The 20,868-nt window shown below is 40.0% G+C and overlaps 1 non-coding gene across 1 annotated transcript; it reads right to left on the bottom strand.

Moving 5' to 3' along the window:
- Positions 1-18,568: 18,568 nt before the first annotated feature.
- Positions 18,569-18,674, bottom strand: LOC120614747 (U6 spliceosomal RNA). The gene has a single exon (XR_005656063.1). It is a non-coding gene; the product is annotated as a U6 spliceosomal RNA (small nuclear RNA).
- Between the last annotated feature and the right edge of the window lie 2,194 nt (positions 18,675-20,868).

Below are 20,868 nucleotides of genomic sequence, written 5' to 3'. Positions count from 1 at the left end.
ACACTGTGTGAAAATGTATCCTGTTTTCTCTAAAAGTTGAGGATCAGTAGATAGACTTGAGAAAGAGTATATTACAATTTGGCAACATTTAGTTATGTTTATTTTCTTAGTATTCTTTTTATTTTTTTGATAATTTTCGGGCCCAAAGTATGGAATATATTTCGAGAAGTTAATCCTCTCCACATGATAAGTGCACTAAGCTGCCTCTCCACTTAGCACTGCAAGTTACAGAGAGTTTTCTCTGGGGACCTTTAGAACATACACCCGAAAGGCTGCCATCTGTAGAGAAACCTTTTATTCTTAGTCTCCGAAACAGACGTGCACCCTGCTGTCCTCAGGAGTCACTGGACAAGTAGAGTAACAACTTCGGGCTTGTTACCAACATAACTACCATAATAGCAGCCTCATATGCCTGTCTCCTGGTGGGGTGATGGAAAAAAAAAAAAGGAAAAATCCTTAAAAAATTTGAAGACTAGCGAAATAAGACAGAAAGATCTTGCAGGGTGATTGCTAAAGAAAGGACAGGAGAGGAAGGGAGAAGGAGGAAAAATAAAGAAAAAGGGTGTCCTAACAGTGCAAGTCTAAGAGAATATTAGCAGCTACAATCACCCTCTTGTCTGGTAGGATGTTACTGGAAGGCACGGAAGGCACAAGTAAATGAAATCAGGTGTCAGATCTATGACCTCTGCAGTTTGTAACAAAAAAGCCTTCCCTTCTTCTTCCTGTAAGCTGGAAATGGGTTTGCCTAAATAAGAGTAGGATTCAGGAGCAGAATTAGAGAGGAAGCCTGCAAGTGTTTCTTGTTTTTCAACCATGGTTGGACTAAAGTGGGAGCAGTGTGGTCTTGAACCCCTGCCAAGATGGACATGGAGAAGTTCTAGCTGAGGTGTTATCTCTCTGTCTCTGTCTCTTACACACACACACACACACACACACACACACACACACTTTCCTTCACACAGCGCTTTCTCTCTCTGTGTATGTATGCATGTGTGTGTATGTGTGTGTTTGTCTCTGTCTCTCTCACAGATGAGAGTTACAAGCTTTCCCTATTAGACAAAGAGTCTGGAGCCTGAACAAAGACTGAGCCCACGGATCTCAATTTAAATACACTCCCCATCTCCTCCCAGAGCTCAGACGAAGTTCTCTAGTTCCAGAAATTGGCTGGCATGGATCTTGGTCCACTAGAAAGCTCTAGGCCCTTGACTTGGACCTCTGGTCTCTAGAGAAAGCTGGGCAGACAGTTCCCCACTTCCCAGACCTGGAGCAATATACCCAGAGCCTCAGCTGGCTTTTAGCAGTGAATGGTCCTGGTTTCTTTCCTATTTGGGTTTTTGCAAACATGTTCCCTAATTTCAGGCAATTGTCTTCCCTTATGCTTTGTAGTCTAAAACCACTCTATATTTTCTCTCTCAGTTTAAGCTAGGCAAGCAATGCCACACCCTGCACACCAGTGATAGCTCAGCCCTTAGGCGGGACATCTCTCTCCCCCAGCCCCACACCCTTTGGAGCCCTCTCAGTTTCTCTGTTTCCACAGAACCCCATGTGCCTTATTGACAGCTCCTCTCCCCTTGCCTCGGAAAAGCAGAGTCGACCAGGCCCATAGCCCATACACTCACAAAGCATTGCATCATCACTGGGGCTAATGGCCCTCCTTTCTAGGTCATCTTTGCCACAGATGGGTGGCAGCTCGAGGAGATGCAAGCAGAAGGGAAGATTCAAAGCCCTGGAATTGGGAAATCTGCAGCTTAGAGTCCTAGGCAGTTTCCCTGGAAGAATGCAGCTACCTCCCCAAGGTGCCACGGCCCTGACTGTGTGAGATGAGGTCTGGCCTCATGGAACTCCCCCTGAAGAGAAGGAGACCACCTGCAGAGAAGTTATCTGCATAAACAGCGATTTCACTTGGGCTTTCCTGGCAGATGGTCCTGATTTGCAAAAGGTATGCAGACACTCTTTGAAATATGACTTCTGTTTTTCAGGCGATTTGGAATTCTTCTTTGTGAGTCTTACCATCCCCATGGCAATTTATCGACCTGACATCACTGGCTTCCTCTGAAACCCAGTTCTCATTTCTTCATTTCTTATTTTTTTCAAAAGTCACCAGACTCTAGTTTCTGAATCTACATGTTCCCTTTTCACTTCCAAATACAAATTTTTCTCCCTATTCCTACTGTCACCATTCTAATCCTGACCCCTATTACTCTATGCCTGGCCTATTACACTGTAATCTAGTGTTTTAGGTTTCCACAATCTCCCCTGCACATGACTGCCAAATTAATACCATTTAACACATTTTCTCCTTGTCTTTGCATGCAATGGTGCCTTGAAGGCCTCGCCATTACCTACATGCAATGTATTGTGCTGTGCATTAGTAATTTTATTAACCTAATTTTTATTTCCTTCCTATAGATATTTGTTGGATATCTGCAGTGCGTTCTACACCATTCCTGGCTTTAGAGAAACAGTAATGAATAAGCCAGACCCATTTCCTGCTTGCCTTCCAGAGAAGAGGGCTGATATGAAAGATAAATACTCAGAAGGAGAAACTCTGAAAGCATGCAATGTGGGAATGGGAGGTTTCCCCAGAAGTGACATTTAAGCTGGGTGAATAACGATTAATTAGTGAAGTGCAGGTAAAGAGACAGCATATGCAAAGGGGCTGAAGGGGCAAAGAGCCTGATGCATCGGTGCAAAGAAAGAAGGTTGGTGTGGCTGGATGCGGAGAGATGCGGGGAAGCACAGTGAGGGATAAAGGCTGAAGGTCACCAGGGGCCAGACCATGTAGAGCCTGGTAGGATTCATTGAGGAATTGGGTTTTATTATAAAAGCAGTGGGAAACCTCAGGCAGATTTGAAGCAGAGGAATGCAATGATTCATTATATTTTAAAAAGATTACCCTGGCTGCAAAGTGGAGAGGGTTTCAAGAAGATGCTCCTGGGCGACCATATAGGAGTGTAGTACAGATAACAGATGGTGGTGGGCTGGACCAGTGTGGGGCCATGGAAGTTAGTGGAAAAGGAGAAAATAATATAGGGATTCAAGGGAGAACGAGATGTAGTGATCAGTAGTGAGAGAGAGGGAGGCATTCATTTCTCTTGGGCGTCAGATGACTGGATTGATTATATGGCAAGGCTATGTTTAATTTTCTAATCACCTATATCTTAATAATTTTGTAGTTTTGGTGAAGTGGTAAGGTCAAAACAGGGTCGGAGAGGGTTAAGAAGTAAGAGAGAAGTGAGGATGTGGATATAGTAAGTGAAAGCAATGGTGTGGAGAATTGCGGCTGACATGGAGAAAGTGAATAGGGCTGTGGTTGGAGGTGGCCGTTAGGTTAAGGGAGGGAAGGTCTGGCAACGATAAAAAAGACTCGAGCATGTTTAATGATGTGGGAGGGAGAAAGCAGACAGGGAGAGGTTGAAGATAAGAAGAGATGGGTGTAGGGGAGGGAGGGGAATAGTAAGATGTCTGAGAGGGTAGGAGGGACTGGCTTTTCGTTAGGAGGAGGTAGCCCCTCTGTTTTACTGAGAGGGCAGGAAATGAGTGAGCCTTTCAAAGTCGTAGTCTGACCTTAATGTGACTTCATCCATGGGTGATGGCAGAAGACAAGTTCAGACTGTTCACACTACCCACCTGCATAAACCCTTGACCTCAACCTGACTGTCTCATGATTACTCCATGCTCATGCTGTTCTCTAAGAGCCGAGTGATGTTTTTGAAGGATGCAGTCAATCACCTGTGCTTATCCGGCAGTGATGGAGCAGGTACTAAGGAAAAGAGGCAAAGCTACAAGTTCAGCAGATTGTTAATATTTATCCCCAGAGGTATATCTTACCTCATCTTCTGTACACACACACAAAATACTCTTATTATATCCAAAGATTGATCTCAATATCACAAAAAACCCCAAATTACCAAATAATCCAGGTCATAGGACCTGGGTATGTACAGGATTTGGGGGTAGGTGACATAGTCATGAAAATTCCCTTATCTTTGTACAAGTTGGCTTATTAGTTAGCTTTCATGATAACATAAACATGTTTCCTTGTTAAAGACCCTGACCTTGACCCCTGATAATTAGAAGCAGTGATGACTTTTCCTGACTCGTTAATGAATAAAACAGGCCATATTTTTTCCTCACCTATTTCTACTCTTAAAAAGAAAACAGTAGGAACAGTAATGACACAATAAGAAAAACAGCATTTATATTAGCCAAAATGATAATGATGTAAGTCATTGGGCATGTTGTTGAGGAAGTTATGGTTTTTAGGACCTGCAGGGAATATCTGAAACGACCCCAGCCAATCATTCAGATTCCATAAAGGCTCATTCTGCTATGCAGCAGAGCAATTTGTGAGCCAGGACTGATAATAATACAGCCAGTTTTTGGCTATCAGATTTAATACCTTAAACACTCATAGGAACAAATAAATGTTTTGTGGAATGGTTCTGTACAAAAGAACTTGTTGCGGTAATCTCATCTGAATGTATCTGAAAAGGCGAGGGGATTAAAGTCAGGAAACATAATTTCTTACTTTTAAAAAAGGCTTGGAGTCAGTGGTAAGTCTCATACAATCAGGAAAGAGTTCTGTAGATGGCATCTCGGGCTGTGAATCCAGAAATAATCTGCACAGGTGGCCGGTGTCTTAATGGCTTTTAGTTATTGTTTTGATTTTCTCAGCCACAACGTTATATTTTGCAAGGGTACCATACTATAAATAAATTTGCTTGTGCGTTTGAGAAATTCCTTCTAGAATACTTAGCATCATTCAAGCAGGGCTCAGAATATGAGGAAGTAGCTCTGAGATTATAAAGTTGCTGCTTGATTTTGACTCACTGATGAACTTTCACAGAGCAGCCACTCTGTGTTGGGGGCTGGGGAGCCAGTGTGACTTAGAGATAGGCCCTCCCCTCAAAATGCTCACAGTGCCTCCCCTGCCACAGACGCTCTTTGGGAAAGACCTGAAAGCGGACTAGAACCCAATCTGATTCGTGTCATGGGGAGAACAGGAAAGGGAAGAGTACCTCTGTTTGGAAGGTCTAGAGAAGACATATTTAAGCAAGCATCCACAACTCCCGAATCTCACAGCGAATGGGCGGGATCGCCTCATGGAGGAGGCATGGGAGACCAAGGCAAAGGCAGGGGGGTCAAGATGCATTAAAACACAGAGACTAGGAGAACACAGGTTTGGAAATGACTCTTTGAGCCTGGAGGGAAGAGAGCCATATGTCTACATGCATCTCTGACTTCCCAAAGCCATAAGCCTCTTCTCCGGGGAAAAATCATTCTCAACCTAATCTTTGCAGTTTACTTTATACAATACAGATGTAGAATGAGAGTGGACCAGTGAGCCCAGAGCAGGGACACTTGGGGGACCTGGCCAATAGTGGACGATCTACTTATTTGGCTTGGGAAGCCATCAAATGCCCTGGTGCATTCACACCCCCTCATGGAAACCATGGGGCTTCACACAACTCTGATCTCATATAAAGAGAAAATTACTCACAACATACTCTTTCTAACTTCTGTGAAGCCAGGAAGCACATACACCCCATAACTCCTCCTAACTGCTAAGCGTGCAAATGTGAAAAAGAGTGCCGAGGTCTGTCACCGTGAGCAAGAAGACTACTGTGATGGAATAAACCCCATGCCACATAGTGGTAATATGCTGCCCTTCGTGGCTGTCATAGGCTGAATGTCTGGGTCTCCCGACAATTCCTATGTGGAAATCCAACCCCCGGTGTGATGGTATTCAGAGGTGGGTCTCTGGGAGCTTCACAGGACACGAGAGTGGAGGCCTCGTGAATGGATTAGTCCTTATACAAGAGACCCCAGAGAGCTGTCTGCTCTTCCTGCCATGTGAGACATAGTGAAAAGGTGGCCACCTAGAAGAGAGCCCTTGTCCCACCCTGCTGGCACCCCGATCTTGAACTTCCAGCCTCCAATGCTGTGAGGAATAAATTTCTGTTGTTTATAAGCCACTCAGTCTTTGGCACTTTGTTATAGCAGCCATAATGGACTAAGACAGTAGCTGAGATAATATAAATGGCCCTTGTAGGTGACATTAAATAGAATTAGGGATTCTGTCTCTGTACACGAAATAAATTGCGGCCTATTGAAGGTATGAGAGTTGAATCTATGGCCTTTTGCCGTTCATTCATTTACTAATTCATTAGTTGAAACATTTATGAGGTTCCCCAAGCACTGTGTGAGTAGAGAAACTGGGGGATAAAAGATAACCACGATAATAAAACTTCAATATCTGGACCCCTTTAGTTAAGAATTTGGAAAGTACATAAAATTTAATGTGGAAATAAACACTCAGTAAACCAAGGAAGATCATAAATATGGTTGTAGAAGAATGCTCAAATTATGTAGGATAGTTTTCAAGAACCATCACTTTAGAAGTATGCAAAGACAATACATAAAAAACAAACCATTCTTAAAGATTTATCTAAGCAGTTTCTTAAAAAATTGCCATTAGGCCAGGATTTAACCTGGTCCTAGTTACTATAAATCTGTGAAGGTAATCAAACTACATTTTTAAAGATTCTTCTATGATTCATACTTCCAACTAAATCAGCCTGACTTTTTCTGCCACGCCGAGTCATAGTTGGTATTAAACCTTTTCCTGAAAAGTGAATTTTATGTAAGAATGAATAGATTTGCTCAATTTGGATAACAAATATCACACATAAGTCTCCAAATTAGATGAAGACCTGTACCCAGAGCCTTAGAGGGCAGAGGGGTGATGAGGATGATCTAAGGCCATGACATGATGGGATGGTTACAACCCCCTTGCACCAGCTAGACAGTATCACCTAGGCAAAGTTGTACAACAGTCACTGCTGAACGTATGAAGGAAACACAGCCGTGAGCTGGTTGAACTGCTGGCTCAAGGTCATCCTGCGAGTCCCTCATGAAAAACTGGCTGTGTCTGTTCTCATGTCTGTGACTATTTCTATCCCATTCCTGGTGATAAAAACCCTTCTATTTATAATGCTAATTGAGATGTTTTTGAGCTCGAGATGGTGTTTCTCAGATATTCTCTCTCTTCTTCCCTTCATTAATGTTTGGCATATCTATTAAATAAGAAAAAAAAAAACCCACTTCCCATTAAACCACAAAGTTATGACATTTATGAAACATTCGCCAGAAAATATAAAACTGTATTCCAAGTTCACTGGGGTTGCATCCTTGATAAGATTCAGGATTCTTACAAGAACAGCAACCACAAAATCAATCTGGACATATTCCTTATTTAAAATCTTGTACACAGGAGAACTTCCGAAGGAGGCATAAGAAATAATCAGGCTAACATTCACTAACTTGGCTTTGTTGACGTGAAAATATTCTGGCTAATGTCAATCTGACAATGAATAAGTATCTGTACTCTCCAAAAATGAGGGAGGCTATGCAAGATTAAAATACTGTCAGAGGCAAAAGGAATCCTTAATTTGCTCAAACCCCAAAGGCAGAGCTGGCCCAAGAAAAAGGCCTCCTTTGCTGAGGCTCCTATTGGAGTTACTTCCACTCTGCTTTTAGTAATTTCATCCTTTTAAAGCCTTACTTTATTACCAACCAACAATAGACACCATATCACACAGAATCTCACCTGCCCAGTGCCAGGTGTGTGTGTGTGGGGGTGGAGTGTGGACAGTGAGGGTGGCCAGGGGATTTGCCTTAAAGTGATACAACAAACACAATGTTAAATTGAGATCGTATGACTATATTTATTTGTGGTGTGGAGTGGGGAGGCTGTGGGAGTTTACCGGGCAAAGGCGCTCAAGACTTCTCAGGCTGCTCCGTGGCACCCCTGGGAACCGCTATTTTTTCTGATTCGATCCATACTTTCACGGATGTGAGTTACGGCAAATGAAGCAGCAGGGCACATAAGAGTGCCAACAATGGGGCAAGTTGTTGGTGGTAAAGGATTGGAAATCATGCCTTTTCCAAAAGGATTTCTAACTTGCACTGAGGACCAACACAAACGATCTCATTGGCCGGGTTTCATGTCTCCTAAATGATTCTATTTATTCATTGCCTGTAGTCAGATTACTCTATGTGAATTGATCGGAATGACCAGATTGGCAAGGCAATCTAACATTTCAAAGACCTATTTTTTTCCTCAAACGTTACCAGTCCATGACATTCCAAAGTCTTGAAACCACTGACATCTACATTTTGCTTAAAAGTAAACGTCACCATCTCTATCCTTGCTTCTTCAGAGGAGGTAGAAATACAAACACATTTGCCCGTTTTGGTAAGAGGCTAAGCCAGAAACGAATCGGATGCAGCGGACGATGGCAGCCAGGCTCTACTGGTTCACCTCTCTTAGTCACTTTTTGCCCCTGAACTAGGCTGACCTCTCTGTGGCATCCAACACCTTTGAGCATCACCTCTGTCTTGAAATGCTCCCTCGGTTGGTCTGACAGCACTTCAGGAGCTTTTCCTCCTTTTTTCTGAGCTGCTTTTCTTGGTTTCCTATGTGTGCTCCATTCTCACATTTGCCTGTCTAAACGGGTAGTGTTATTTCTTTCTCTGTTCTAGGTCCTCTTCCCTTCTATATTAAACAGTCTCCCTGCAGCCCTCATTCATTTTCCTGGCTCACACTAATAACTATGTAGCTATGCCACCTAAATTTATTTCTCTCATCCAGATTAATTATCTGTATCCAGAGATAATACAGGTAAAGCACTTAGTGTCGGGCACATAGTAAGGGCTCATTCTCTCACCGAACAATTATTTATTCAGTGCTTATATGTACCAGATCTCATTCCACAGAAGTAAGCAAAACAGAAAAAACCTCTGCCCACATGAAGCTTACATTCTAATAGATAGAATCTCGTAAGCGAAATGAATAAGGGTAACCTATAGTAGGTTACATAATGTTATGTATTATGGAAAAAATATGATGCAGAGAAAGTGGACAAGGAATGCTTGGGTAGGGGACATTTGGCACGTAACATTGGGAGGCCAGAGGGCCTTATGGCAAGATGGCATCTTGAGTGAAGACCTAAAGGAGATGAAGAGTGAACTATGCAGATATCTGGGGCAGGCCATCTGGAGACTGGAGAGACAGCGAGTGTGGCGTCGGAGGCAGCAGAAGTGGGGTGCACTTGGCAGGAAGGCTCTACTCACGTTGCTAGGCCCTACTTCTTCAGGAAAACTTGGTTTTAGTCACTCACACAGGCTTTATTTTAATGTAAAATGACAATCTGTGAAAGGGAAGCAAAGGTGCCAAACAAACAACAAACACATTAAAAAATACCGAAGCCCAAAAGAACTGGGACAAAGGCTGATGCCCTGGCCAAGCACAGCGAATTCCTCGGGGTGAAGTTACTCGCAGCCTGTCAGTCATTCTCCGCCAGAGGCGGAACTGCAAGTGGGGACAAAGCACCACTTCAACAACAAAGCTTTTCCTCTTCCTTTACTAATCTGGGCAATCTTAATGCCGTGTTTGGTCCCATCTTAACTGACTGGGAGATCTGCCAAGAGCATGCATCTAGCAGACCTGACCCCGTGAAGACAAAGAGGCATCTCTGGGCCCAACTGTGCAAGACTGCAGTCCCTATTTTTGTGGGAAGGAACCCCAGAATGCAGGCAGTTTCCAATGAGTTCTGAAAACCTGCCTCAGCTTTCAGCCATACTTCGTCCTCCTAGACTGCGCAGATCATTTTAGGGGCTCAGGTTAAAAGCGAGGCAGGAAAGTGCCCAAAGCAATGAGATGGGGGCGGGACCAGGTGGCAGGAGTCTCCACCAGGAGATGCATGCCCACGTCTGTTAGGCGCTCTGGGACTCCTCGGCAGGAGCCATCCCGGGGCCAATCCAAGTCCTGTGCCTGGCTTTTATCCATCCGTGTCCCCCCTCCTCCCGGAAAACCAATGAAAACTTTGTGCCTGATAACCCAATGCTGTTCACATTAGGTGTCCTCAAGAGATATTCCTGCAGGCTTGAAATTAGTGTAGTCGCTTAAGATATCTCTACTCACATCCCAGTTTTGGCTTTCCAGCTCATTTTCTTTAGACTTCATAAACAGCAAGGAAAAAATATGATGCAGAGAAAGTGGACAAAGGCTGATGCCCTGAAACATCAGGAGAAATGATATGGGGCACCAAGCACCCCAGGCATCACAGGCTTATTTACATGTGCCCTTGTCTCTTTGTAAATGAGAGCCATGGCGTAAAGATCACAGCATTATCAAACACTTGGGAGAAAGAATTTTCAGCATATCCACAACACAATCATTCCATTAGACTTAAATAAATCAGCTTCATTTCAGCTGTAATATAAACCCCTGTGAAAGACGTAGAAAGCTTTAAAATAGGTTCTCATGACACTCTAACACATACCATTTGTTCTCCTAATCATTGTCATATTGATCCAAAAATACAATAATCTCTGTAATTCAGACTGCTTGTTTAAAAATAATTTTGACAAGTGTTAAGATTAAGTTAATCAGTATGTTTTCAGTGAGAAAGAGTACTTAATAACCTATTACTAATATAAGAGTATGGTAGAATGCTTAAATTGTCTGCCTGAAAGAACAAACTGTTCCTTAAAGACCATTTACATACCCAAAATGCATATATTAAGTTGATGTGCTATCTAGAAATAATTTTTGTTTATGCATTAAGTCTAATGCATTTGGCTAACCTAATTTAAATCAAAGTTGAAAAAAATAAAAATGGTGCTTCTTTTATAATCTTAAAATTGAGATGGGCTTTTCCTCTTAATTACGGTTAATTAGTGAGGTTTTATTGTAACAATAAATCACAGGGGAAGCTTCTAGTTTCATGGCCTATTGGTGCTGATTCTAATCAGGATCGCTGACCTATTGCTTGAGGAAGGACTGGCTGTTTCCGGAAGGACCCATTAATGACTTAGGAAAACAGATGTGCCACTGAGCCATAGTAGTCACGCCAAGGACAGAGTGTCCCGTCTTCCTTCTTCATCCTCTCAAATAAAACCAAGGACAAACAATGACCTGAGAGCACTGTAAAAACAGCCAAACAGCTTACAGTATCATCAGAGTTTAGAAGAGCCTGCTTAGCCAGCAGCCATTAACAATAGAATAAACCTCTTCATCTCTCACTCTGCTAAAATTTCACCAGAACTGACACACCTACAAGGATCCTTAAACAGAAATAAGAGAGGAGAAAAAAAAGGACTTGGAAATCAAGATATTTAATTAGGGATCCTTTCATTGTAGTAACAGAAAACCATTAACACTCACTTAAACAAAAAGGAAGATTGAGAGGATGTGGGGGTATTGCATTAGAGACACGGAAGCACAGAAGGGCCACAGGAGAGTCTGGACTCAGCAATCTCATCTGTCTCTGTCTCTCTCATCTGTCCCTCTCTGTATATCTTTTTAATTTTTTCTCTCTATGAACTTTCTCTGATTCGCTATGTACCAAATCACTTTTGGATGTAACAGGATGTTCTGGTTTAAGTACCAATAGAAACTTCTCACTAACTCTCAAATCCAATTCTAAATCTTCAGAAGAGGTTATTGGTCATTTTGGTGTTTTATTTCAGTTGTGTCAGATATAGCTTGATATTGGGGACATAAATACTGCTATAGGGGGCCATGTCTGTGAGTGAGGATGTAGATGTGGGCTGTGCCATTACCCCAAAAGTTACATACGACAGGGGTGGCACTCTCTTTTGCAAAAGATGAATTCGGGTACAAAAAAATGTTCTATCACGGAATGGGTAATTTCTTATCCAAGATCAACCACTGATATTTTACAGAAAGCATGTGTCAGTATATCAAAGGAATGGAAATAATTACATACCCTATTTATATTTAAATAGACTTATTTCCTTTAAATGACAATATAATGCCAGGAAGGGGTAAATAATATTATTCCATTTATTTTCTAACGGAAATGAAGATTGTTATACTGCTCATACAGAGAGAAATGATAAGAAGTAGCCATTTGATAAAGTGTGCCAAGAGAGCTGACCAGAGTGAACGGAAAGTGCCCAAACCCGGCTCAGAGCTGACTCGTGGCCTTACAAAGCCTCATGTGGCCCTCCGTGGGGGTGCAGGTGACTGCTGGTCTCCTATTGCCCCTAAACATACCTCTACTCTAAATCTCATAGACTCATCATGAAACATCTCTTTTTCTTTGCATTTCAGTATTTTCATTCATTCATTCATTCATTCATTCATTCATTCATTCATGGTGACATTGGTTAACGAAATCCAGTAAGTTTCAAGTGTACAATTTAACAGTAAGGAATTGTGTGTTCCTCTCCCATAGTTAGATTTCTTTCTGTTGCCACTTATTTGACCCCTTTTACCCCATTTACCTCCCTCTTCTCCTCTCCCCATTCCCCTCTGGTAACCACTAGTCTATTGTCCATGTCCATAAGTCTCTGTTTGTTCGTCTTGTTCGTTTGTTGCTCTTAGGTTTATATTCCACATATAAGTGACATCATGTGGTTTTCAACTTTTTCTGTCTGGCTTATTTCGCTTAGCATGTTTATCTCTAGGTCCATCCATCTTGTCGTAAATGGCAGTATTTCATCTCTTCTTATGGCTGAGTAATATTCATTGTATATATGTACCACAGCTTCTTTAGCCAATCATTTATCATAGGACACTCCTGTTGCTTTCATGTTCTGGCCAACATGAATAATGCTGCTATGAACATTGGTGTGCAAATATCATTTCAGATATGAGTTTTTAAGTCTTTGGGGTAAATACCCAGTAGAAGGATTGCTGGATCATATGGTAGATCAGTTCTTAGTTTTGAGGAACCTCCATACTGTTTTCCATAGTGTTTTCTTTACTCATGTATCTTTCATAGTTGTCTTTCCCCACAATCACTGCACAATACGGACACTTGACAAAATCTTTCATAATTCAACCCATCGGTGGAGGGGTGAATGGGTTAACACAGCTTTCTAGTGTGTTCCATGTGCAAGAGGAACCGAAAGTGCCATAGCATTGATCATTAGCTCATCAAAATAGAATGCTGTGGGAGAAAACTTAGAAACCAATTTTCTACAGTGGCCCAGCATCTAGCAAAAGTAAACTTAGCTTTAGAGAGGTGAACGGCCACTCAGCGAGTCAGAGGAAACACCAAGGTTAGAGCCCAAGTTTTGTCCACACGTCAGCACGGCTGGTGAATGTGCAACAAGAAAAAGATCTCTTGAGAGAAAAATAGTGTGGTCTAACGCAAATGGATTTGGCCTTTGCTAGGAAGAAATCCTAGAAAGCTGTTGGTCTAATTTAAAGGTGGGTGGTGAAAACAACTTCTCCTGATTGCTCATCCTTTCTCCACGGGCCTCGACTTCTCATGGTCCCCAGAGCACTGCCCCATCTGAGCAATGGGACAACAGAGGCAAATACAGACAGAAAAGGAAAATGTCTGCAGTATCAAAAGCATTTTTCAAAATAAAACCTCAAACCCTTCTTTATACGGAGAGTTCACTTATTTTCTGTTATACTGAAAATTTGCCATTCTCTTACAGAACACAGATTATCCCAGAAGCCAAGAATGGAAAGAACCAAGAAAACTCACATCTTTTTGTTTCCCACTGAATGAAGAAACTCTGCTCCACCTCGTCCCTCATTTGGCCTAGTGACAGGAAGCTCACTGCTTCATGAGGCACTGTCTGCTTGCTGTGTCACCCCAGTTATTCATTTGATCTCTAACATTAAGCTCAAAGCTCACTCCATTAACTTCCCCTCGCTGGCCTCAGATCTGCTGCAGAAGTATGGCAGAGCCCAAGCCTCTTATGACACACTCATATTGAGACAGCATTCATCCCTCACTTCTCTCAGATCACGAGGTTGCTCCAGTTTATCACTGCCTCTTCCAAAGTGTAGCTAGCATGAGACTATCTCAAATCCCCAGGCTCTAGTCCTCAGCCCTTGACATGTTGTCTGGGCAAATTTATCCAAAACTCAAGTAAGCTGATGACTCCCAAATTTGTATATGCGGCTCAGAACACTTGCATTTCAGCTCCGTATCTGCAGCTGGTTCCTGGACATCGACTTTGGTGTTCCTCAGATATGTCAAGTTCAGTATGTCCCTGACTGTTTCCAGCACCTGCCTCCCAGAGCTGCTAGGTACCTCCTGTTCTAAAATTCCGTGCATGGCTCACCGTCCACTTGATTGGTTGCCCCAGGCAGCAATTTAAATCCCTCCCTTTCACCTCCCTCATCTCACTTCCTTCACATTTCTCTTCTTCAGCTTCATAACTCATCCTTAGTTCAGGTCTCAGTTGAGTGTTTATGAAGAGCGAGTGCTTGTTCGCTTGCCTAAGGCTGCAGAGGCAGTTGAAGAACTGTTTTCTTTCTGACATGATTCTGTCTTTCTTTGTTAGGTTCACTTCCCCTCTGCCTGTGTTCTTTATCTCCATCCCCAAACCTTCAAACTGCTTCTAAAGTGTAAATTTAGTCACTCACCCTCTTCTCAACAGCCTTCGAAGTCTTGCTGGATTGTTAGTGTTCTGAGCACAGTTTAGCCTTCTGTGGTGGTGGCAGCTCAATGATGACCCTTGCCTTTGACCTTTGAAAGACCTAATGACCCTTGAAGCTCTTTGACCGCATTTGTCAGGTAGCACACTCTGACCCACGGGTCCTACTAAAGTAACACATTATTGAGAACTTGAGTTTAAACATCTAAATAGCAGCATGAAAATGATCATGTTATTATTATTTATATTTACGTTGTACATTTAGGAAGGAACAATATTTCTTCCTTCTTTCCTGATTAACTGAGCAATCTTCCATTTAAGCTGTCTGCACTCAATCAATGCTTCTCAAGATATCCTTCCTCTGGAATTGGGTTTTTATTATTAAAACACAATCAACATTTTGCCTTTTTGTTTCTCAGTAACATTCATAAAAATAACTGCTGATGAAGTGCTTTTAAATTAAGGATTCTGTGTGCCAAGTTAAAAGATGGTGAAATAATAAGCAAAATAATGTTCTGTTATTTTTGTCATTTTCCAAATATATTTTTCTCACCTGTCTTCTTCTCTTCCTCCCTCTATGCCATATTTTCCCATTCCTTCCTCAACATTCACCGTATTTTTTTTCTCTTGCTTTCTAACAACGATAGACAATAATGCCTTCTCAGGGCCACTGCTGCAGTCACAGCTCATGTTCATTTTCATCTCGTAACCGATAGCATTTAGTCAAGTGTTCAGCACTGTGTAAATATACTCTTCATCTTGTGTCAGTCCACACCAGACTGTACTAGGTCATTCACTTGTCATTTGGCATTATAAGATCAATGAAGCAGAAATGTGACTTCCCAAAACTTGTGCTTCAAAATCAGAAATCATTAAGCATGGTGTCTATTTAATTAAGTATTGTTATAAAAAGATTTAAAAATACTAATCCCCCCCCCTTTTTTTTTTGCTGATTTCACTGAGCAATCAAGGCTCAGATTTGAGGAAATGCTGAGATTATTGGAGTACAAGTGGAAAGAAAAACGTAGCTTTATGACAGCCAATGCTAGAGTGCATTAAGTTCAGCTGAATGAAATTTTAAATTATAAATGAAACAGTGAGCACAAAGGCACTTCACAAACTACTTTTTTTCTCAATGAAGGTTTTACAAACAAAAGTTGTAACATTTTGTCCATTTATGATTCATTTCTGGAGAAGATTGCATAATTAACTGCATAGTTTTTAGAATTCCTAGCTGTACAGATGGATACCTGGAAAAGAAATGAGCTTTCAGTAATAGAAATACATGCTCTAAATATAAAATAATGATATTCCGGAATTCTATTTTCTAATTCCCAGTGGCATATTGTTCTCTAAATAGTTTTCCCCTTTTTTCAACCTTTCTCCTGACTGATAACATGCAAAGGGCAGTAAGTTGAAAGAACTTTTCAGCAAAAATTAAACAAATTAGCACAGATGTTCCCCTCCCTGCCAAATGAAACAATGGATTAAGCTTCATGTTGAGCTTCTGATTGGTTCAAGAAACAAGATGTGGCTATAAAACACACACCACTCAAATGTATTTGGCCCCATTATAACAAAAACTGGTAATTGAACTATATATTAACGTACTATCCATAGACATGTCTATATAGTACACAATTTATTAAAACCTAGTAACTGCTGTTTAATCACAACCCTCCATATAGGTATAAAAATTAAACGATTACTTATTAGTATTATATGTCTAGATGTGGGATTTTTGGTTTATTTGGTTTTTAAAAATGTATCCTTCTTAGGACTTGTTGGGCTTCCTGACCAGCTGTTAATGTCTTTTTATTAATTCTGGAATATTGTTAGCCATCATGTTTTCAAATAGTGTCTCTCTTTTAGTCTCTCTATGTACTCCTTCTGGACATCCAATTGAATTTTCTCACTCTATTATTTATATCTTTTAACTCCTCTTTCATAATTTCCATCACTTTGTCTGCCTTCCAGTTTACCAGTTCTCTCTTCACTATATCAAGTCTATCCTTTAACAAATACATTGAGTTTTTATCTTTAGTTATTATATTTTTTCATTTCTAGAAAATTTGCTGTTTAAATATTATCTATTATTTAATATTAGAGTCTGTTCTTTAAATATATATAGTATATTTATTTCATATACCATATATAATAATTCCAATATTCTTAATTTATATAGATCTCATTTTGTAGGCTTATTTTCCTTTTCTGACTCTTGTTCATGGTCACTAGTTTCCTTATGTATTTGGCAAATTTTTATTGTGGGCTTATGTTTTTGGACTTTCATCTGTGGGAATTCCTAAGAGACCTGGATATAAAGTATATTCTTATCAAGATGATTTTCATTTCTGCCACCAGGCATCTGGGGACACTGTCAGAATTGGACCATTAAATAATATATTTTGCTTTTATGTGAGGAGTTATTTTTTTTCCTCTTCCACGCTAATATGACTATAGGCTTAAGACCATGTGAGTGAAAATATGAAATTAGACATTCTTAGGATATTCCTTTCTTTTATTCTTGTCCACACAGAGATAAGGTTGAGTCAAGAGTTTTCTCCGTGGTGTCCCTCTGCAAATATCTCTCGGTGTTCATCCACTGATCGTGTCACCTGGGTATATATAGAGGTCTCTAATATGACTACCACCCTTCTTGGCACTTAGTCTCTACTGAGTGTGTCTATTAAAATTCCCTAGGCTGCAAGAGATTGACAGAGATTATTACAGCAATTGATGTCTCCAGCTTTCACTGATTCCTTTGTACTGATGTTCCTTCCCTCCCTCCCTTCCTCTCTCTCTTTCTCCCTTCCCTTCCCTCCCTCCTTCCCTTCCTTCCTTCTTCCTTCCTTCCTTCCTTCCTTCCTTCCTTCCTTCCTTCCTTCCTTCCTTCCTTCCTTCCTTCCTTCCTTCTTCCTTCCTTCCTTCCTTCCTTCCTTCTTCCTTTTGCTTCTGAAGAATTCCTTTACTTTCCTGTTAGATCAACCAGGAATTTAAAAAAAGACATATATGGTCTTTCAAAAAAATCCAGTGTTTTTAACTTTGCTCTCCTGGGAGGGTATTCTCTGAACATATGTTAGTTATAGAAATATACATAATCATATATGTACATTATTGTTTGGGAAGAATCAGGATAATAATGTATTTCCACTATTATTTATTGATGATTCTTCTGGTTACATCTACTTAAAAATCCTTGTGAAATAACTTTAATAAATAGGGCACAAATAGAATAGATTCAAGATTTATCTTTGAATATTCAAGACGTATCTTCATAAATATCTAAGAATATAACTAAAAGCTTCATACATATCTAAGAATATAAAAAAAAATCACACTATGTTGTGCTATAAATTGAAGTAGCAAATTAGTTCTCAACTTCTAAAAAGAAGTTCATGAGCAAACCCCAAAAAAGTCCACTCTTGGGGATATATGAAGGATAGCCAAACAAATACTAATAAACCACATAAAATAATGATGTGATGAAAATAATACATTATGGATAAGAATGCAAGGATTGTGAATGTCCTCTAATGGCTCCCACTGCTGAGTCTTTTCTTCTTAAAGTACAGTAGGTGTACCTCCAGTGATGTGATAGACTTTTGTGGATACCTGAAGCTATAAATTAAATATGGTAGGAAACATTTTATTTAGGATGGTAATTCAATTAAACCTGACGTTATATTAAAGAAACAATATATTATGCACTAGATTATAAGACTTGCATTATTTTAAATATAAAAGATTTCAAAGAAAATTCAAACTCAGAGTATTTGTTTGCACTCACAGAAGTGCCATGAATGTATTTGTTTCTGATGGGAAGAAATTTTTAGACTACTCTAGCCTGGAGTTTTATTTTTATTTTTTAAAATTTCGTCTGTTTTATTTTCCTTTTTTGATTTTTATTTTTCAATTAACATTGACATTCAATATGATTTTATATTAGTTTCAGGTGTGCAGCATAGTGGATAGACATTTATAGAATTTATGAAGCGATCCCCCCGATTAGTATAGTATCCACCTGGCACTATACATAGTTATTATTTGACTATATTCTCTCTGCTGTATTTCACACCCCTGTGACTATTTGGTAACTACCAATCTGTACTTCTCAATCCCTTGACCTTTTAAAAATATGGAATGCTTCACAAATTTGCATGTCACCCTGCGCAGGGGCCATGCTAATCTTCTCTGTATTGTTCCAATTTTAGTATATGTGCTGCCAAAGCAAGCACTAACCTGGAGTTTTAAAAGGAAGTTTTCAAGTTGGCCTCCATGAGCCTTAAGATTCTGGTCCTGCCTCTGCTCCTGCTTTGACCCTTGAATGTTGGCATGGCCCAGGGTCCTCAGACATGGGTCACATTCTCTTTTGTATACCTTCCATCCTTCCATCTCCCTGGGTAATTTCACTGAATCCCGTGGCTTTAAATAGCATTTACCTACTGGTGATCCACTTATTTGTATGGGTAGCCCCAGCCCTGATCTGATTTCTAGGTCCAAGTTTTTAACTCCCTATCTGGCATCGCCCGCCTCGTGGATACTTATTAGCTGGACCACATTCATATCACAAACAGAACTTTTGACTTTCTCAGTTCCCAGAACCTGATCCTGCCTTACCTCCCTTTATTCTCTATCATTTTTTCCTGTTTAATTTTTGTCATAGAACCTACATTAAAAAGTGAGCCCCGTGGAACCACAGCCTTCACTTACTATGGCTTCAACTTGGTTAGCGTTTAGAGCAACACTTGACACATAGTAGGGGCCCTATATCTGCTCATGGAAGGAGTGGTCGCTTGTGCAATCATTCCAAATCCTTCTTCCCCCCTCCACCTCTTTTTCTCACTAGTTCTTTTACTCAATCCACACCGGTCTGCTCTGCCACTTCCTAAATGCAGCGTAGTCTTTTATCATGCTTCCTCTCTCCCCTCTCTGGCAAACACCTATGATCTGGGGGGAAATACCCTGCTCTGTTTCTTCTACATACCCATACAATTTTGTACATAAACCATTTAGAAAATTCTATTTAGATATCAGGTAATCTGGATAACCCAGTCATTATATGATCTTCCTCAAGGACTAGAACCATGTTTTACCTTTTCTTTTTTAACTTTCCAGTATTTAGCACAATGCCAGATGAATAGTGAATGAGGTTTTTTGTTTTTTTTTTTGTGGTGGTGGAGCGGGGAGGGTGGAGGATGAGTAAAGGCTTTGTAGCAATCATATGTTCATAAAATGACCTGATCACCAGGATCAAGAATTAAAACATTGACTCGAAGAAGTCAATTTAATGCATATCTAACGTATATTCAAATGAGACTTTCTAAGCCTATTAATTTCAAAATGATTAAAATATATAATCTGTAATATACAAGCATATTATATATATTCATGATGCATATGGTAAACTGTCAGATAGAAGCATAATATTCTTCAGTCTGAATAAATAATTGTGTTTAAATAATGAATTTTCTTTAAAAACTTTAAGAAAATTCATTATTTAGCAAAAAATACACCATATAATAAAAAAGGTCTGCATCCTTGACAAATATATTTCACTGGTGTTTCTTGTATATATAAAAAAGGATTCTTTATTTATTTGTCATTTTCTCTACTTTACTTTGGTAATGTAATTGTACACTTAGGAAACATGGAGAATAAAATTAACCTGAACCCCTTTGAGTTATCCCTTTTTGCAAAAATGGGAGAACATCATACAGGTGGAGTTTCTGACTAAATTGAAGACCCTAGAGATCATTAACTCAGGACACTGTAGTGGTTAACCTGGTAGGGCAGCATTACTAAGAGGGAGGCTTTTCTTATGTCTAGATTTTCAAATTCCCAGACACTTATCCTACCCATATCCGGCCTTTACCTAAGAAGTTTGGTATTTATGTGATTATAGAAGAGATAAGAAGTCTTATAGGCAGACAGACAGGTAGAAGCTCATGAGAGTTTGCTCCTAAATGGCCAAGATTAATGAAACTATTCTTAAGAGCATTTACAGTATATAATGATATACCGAGATATATTATTTGCTTGGGAGAATTTTTATAAATATATCCCCAAATAACAAGGTAACCACACATTCTTTCATCTATATTAATTCTGATTATTTTTCAAATAACCAAATTCTGATTACTTAAATCAATCCCAAAGAATAGATGTAATTTGAAGATAAGATGGCTCATTAGACTTGAAAACTTAAAGTTGGAAACAATATATGTAACAAGGTAAAATCAGAGTTCAGGGAAAGAAAGTGAAAAAGTATTTCAGGTGATAAATTGTTCTATTGAGATTGGCAAAGTTTCTCATTTGTGACTGTATACACTCTCTTAAGCTCTTTATAGAGGAAAAATTTCACTGGGACGCAGATCTAAATTTTAGAAGATATTGAATAACCTCTAGTTAAAGGAGAAACAGAAAATTATT

Source organism: Pteropus medius, unplaced genomic scaffold (genome assembly GCF_902729225.1).
Source record: "Pteropus medius unplaced genomic scaffold, Ma_sr-lr_union100, whole genome shotgun sequence".
Lineage (NCBI taxonomy): Eukaryota > Metazoa > Chordata > Mammalia > Chiroptera > Pteropodidae > Pteropus > Pteropus medius.
Note: the sequence above shows the minus strand (reverse complement) of the source record. Positions and strands in the feature narration are given on the sequence as shown.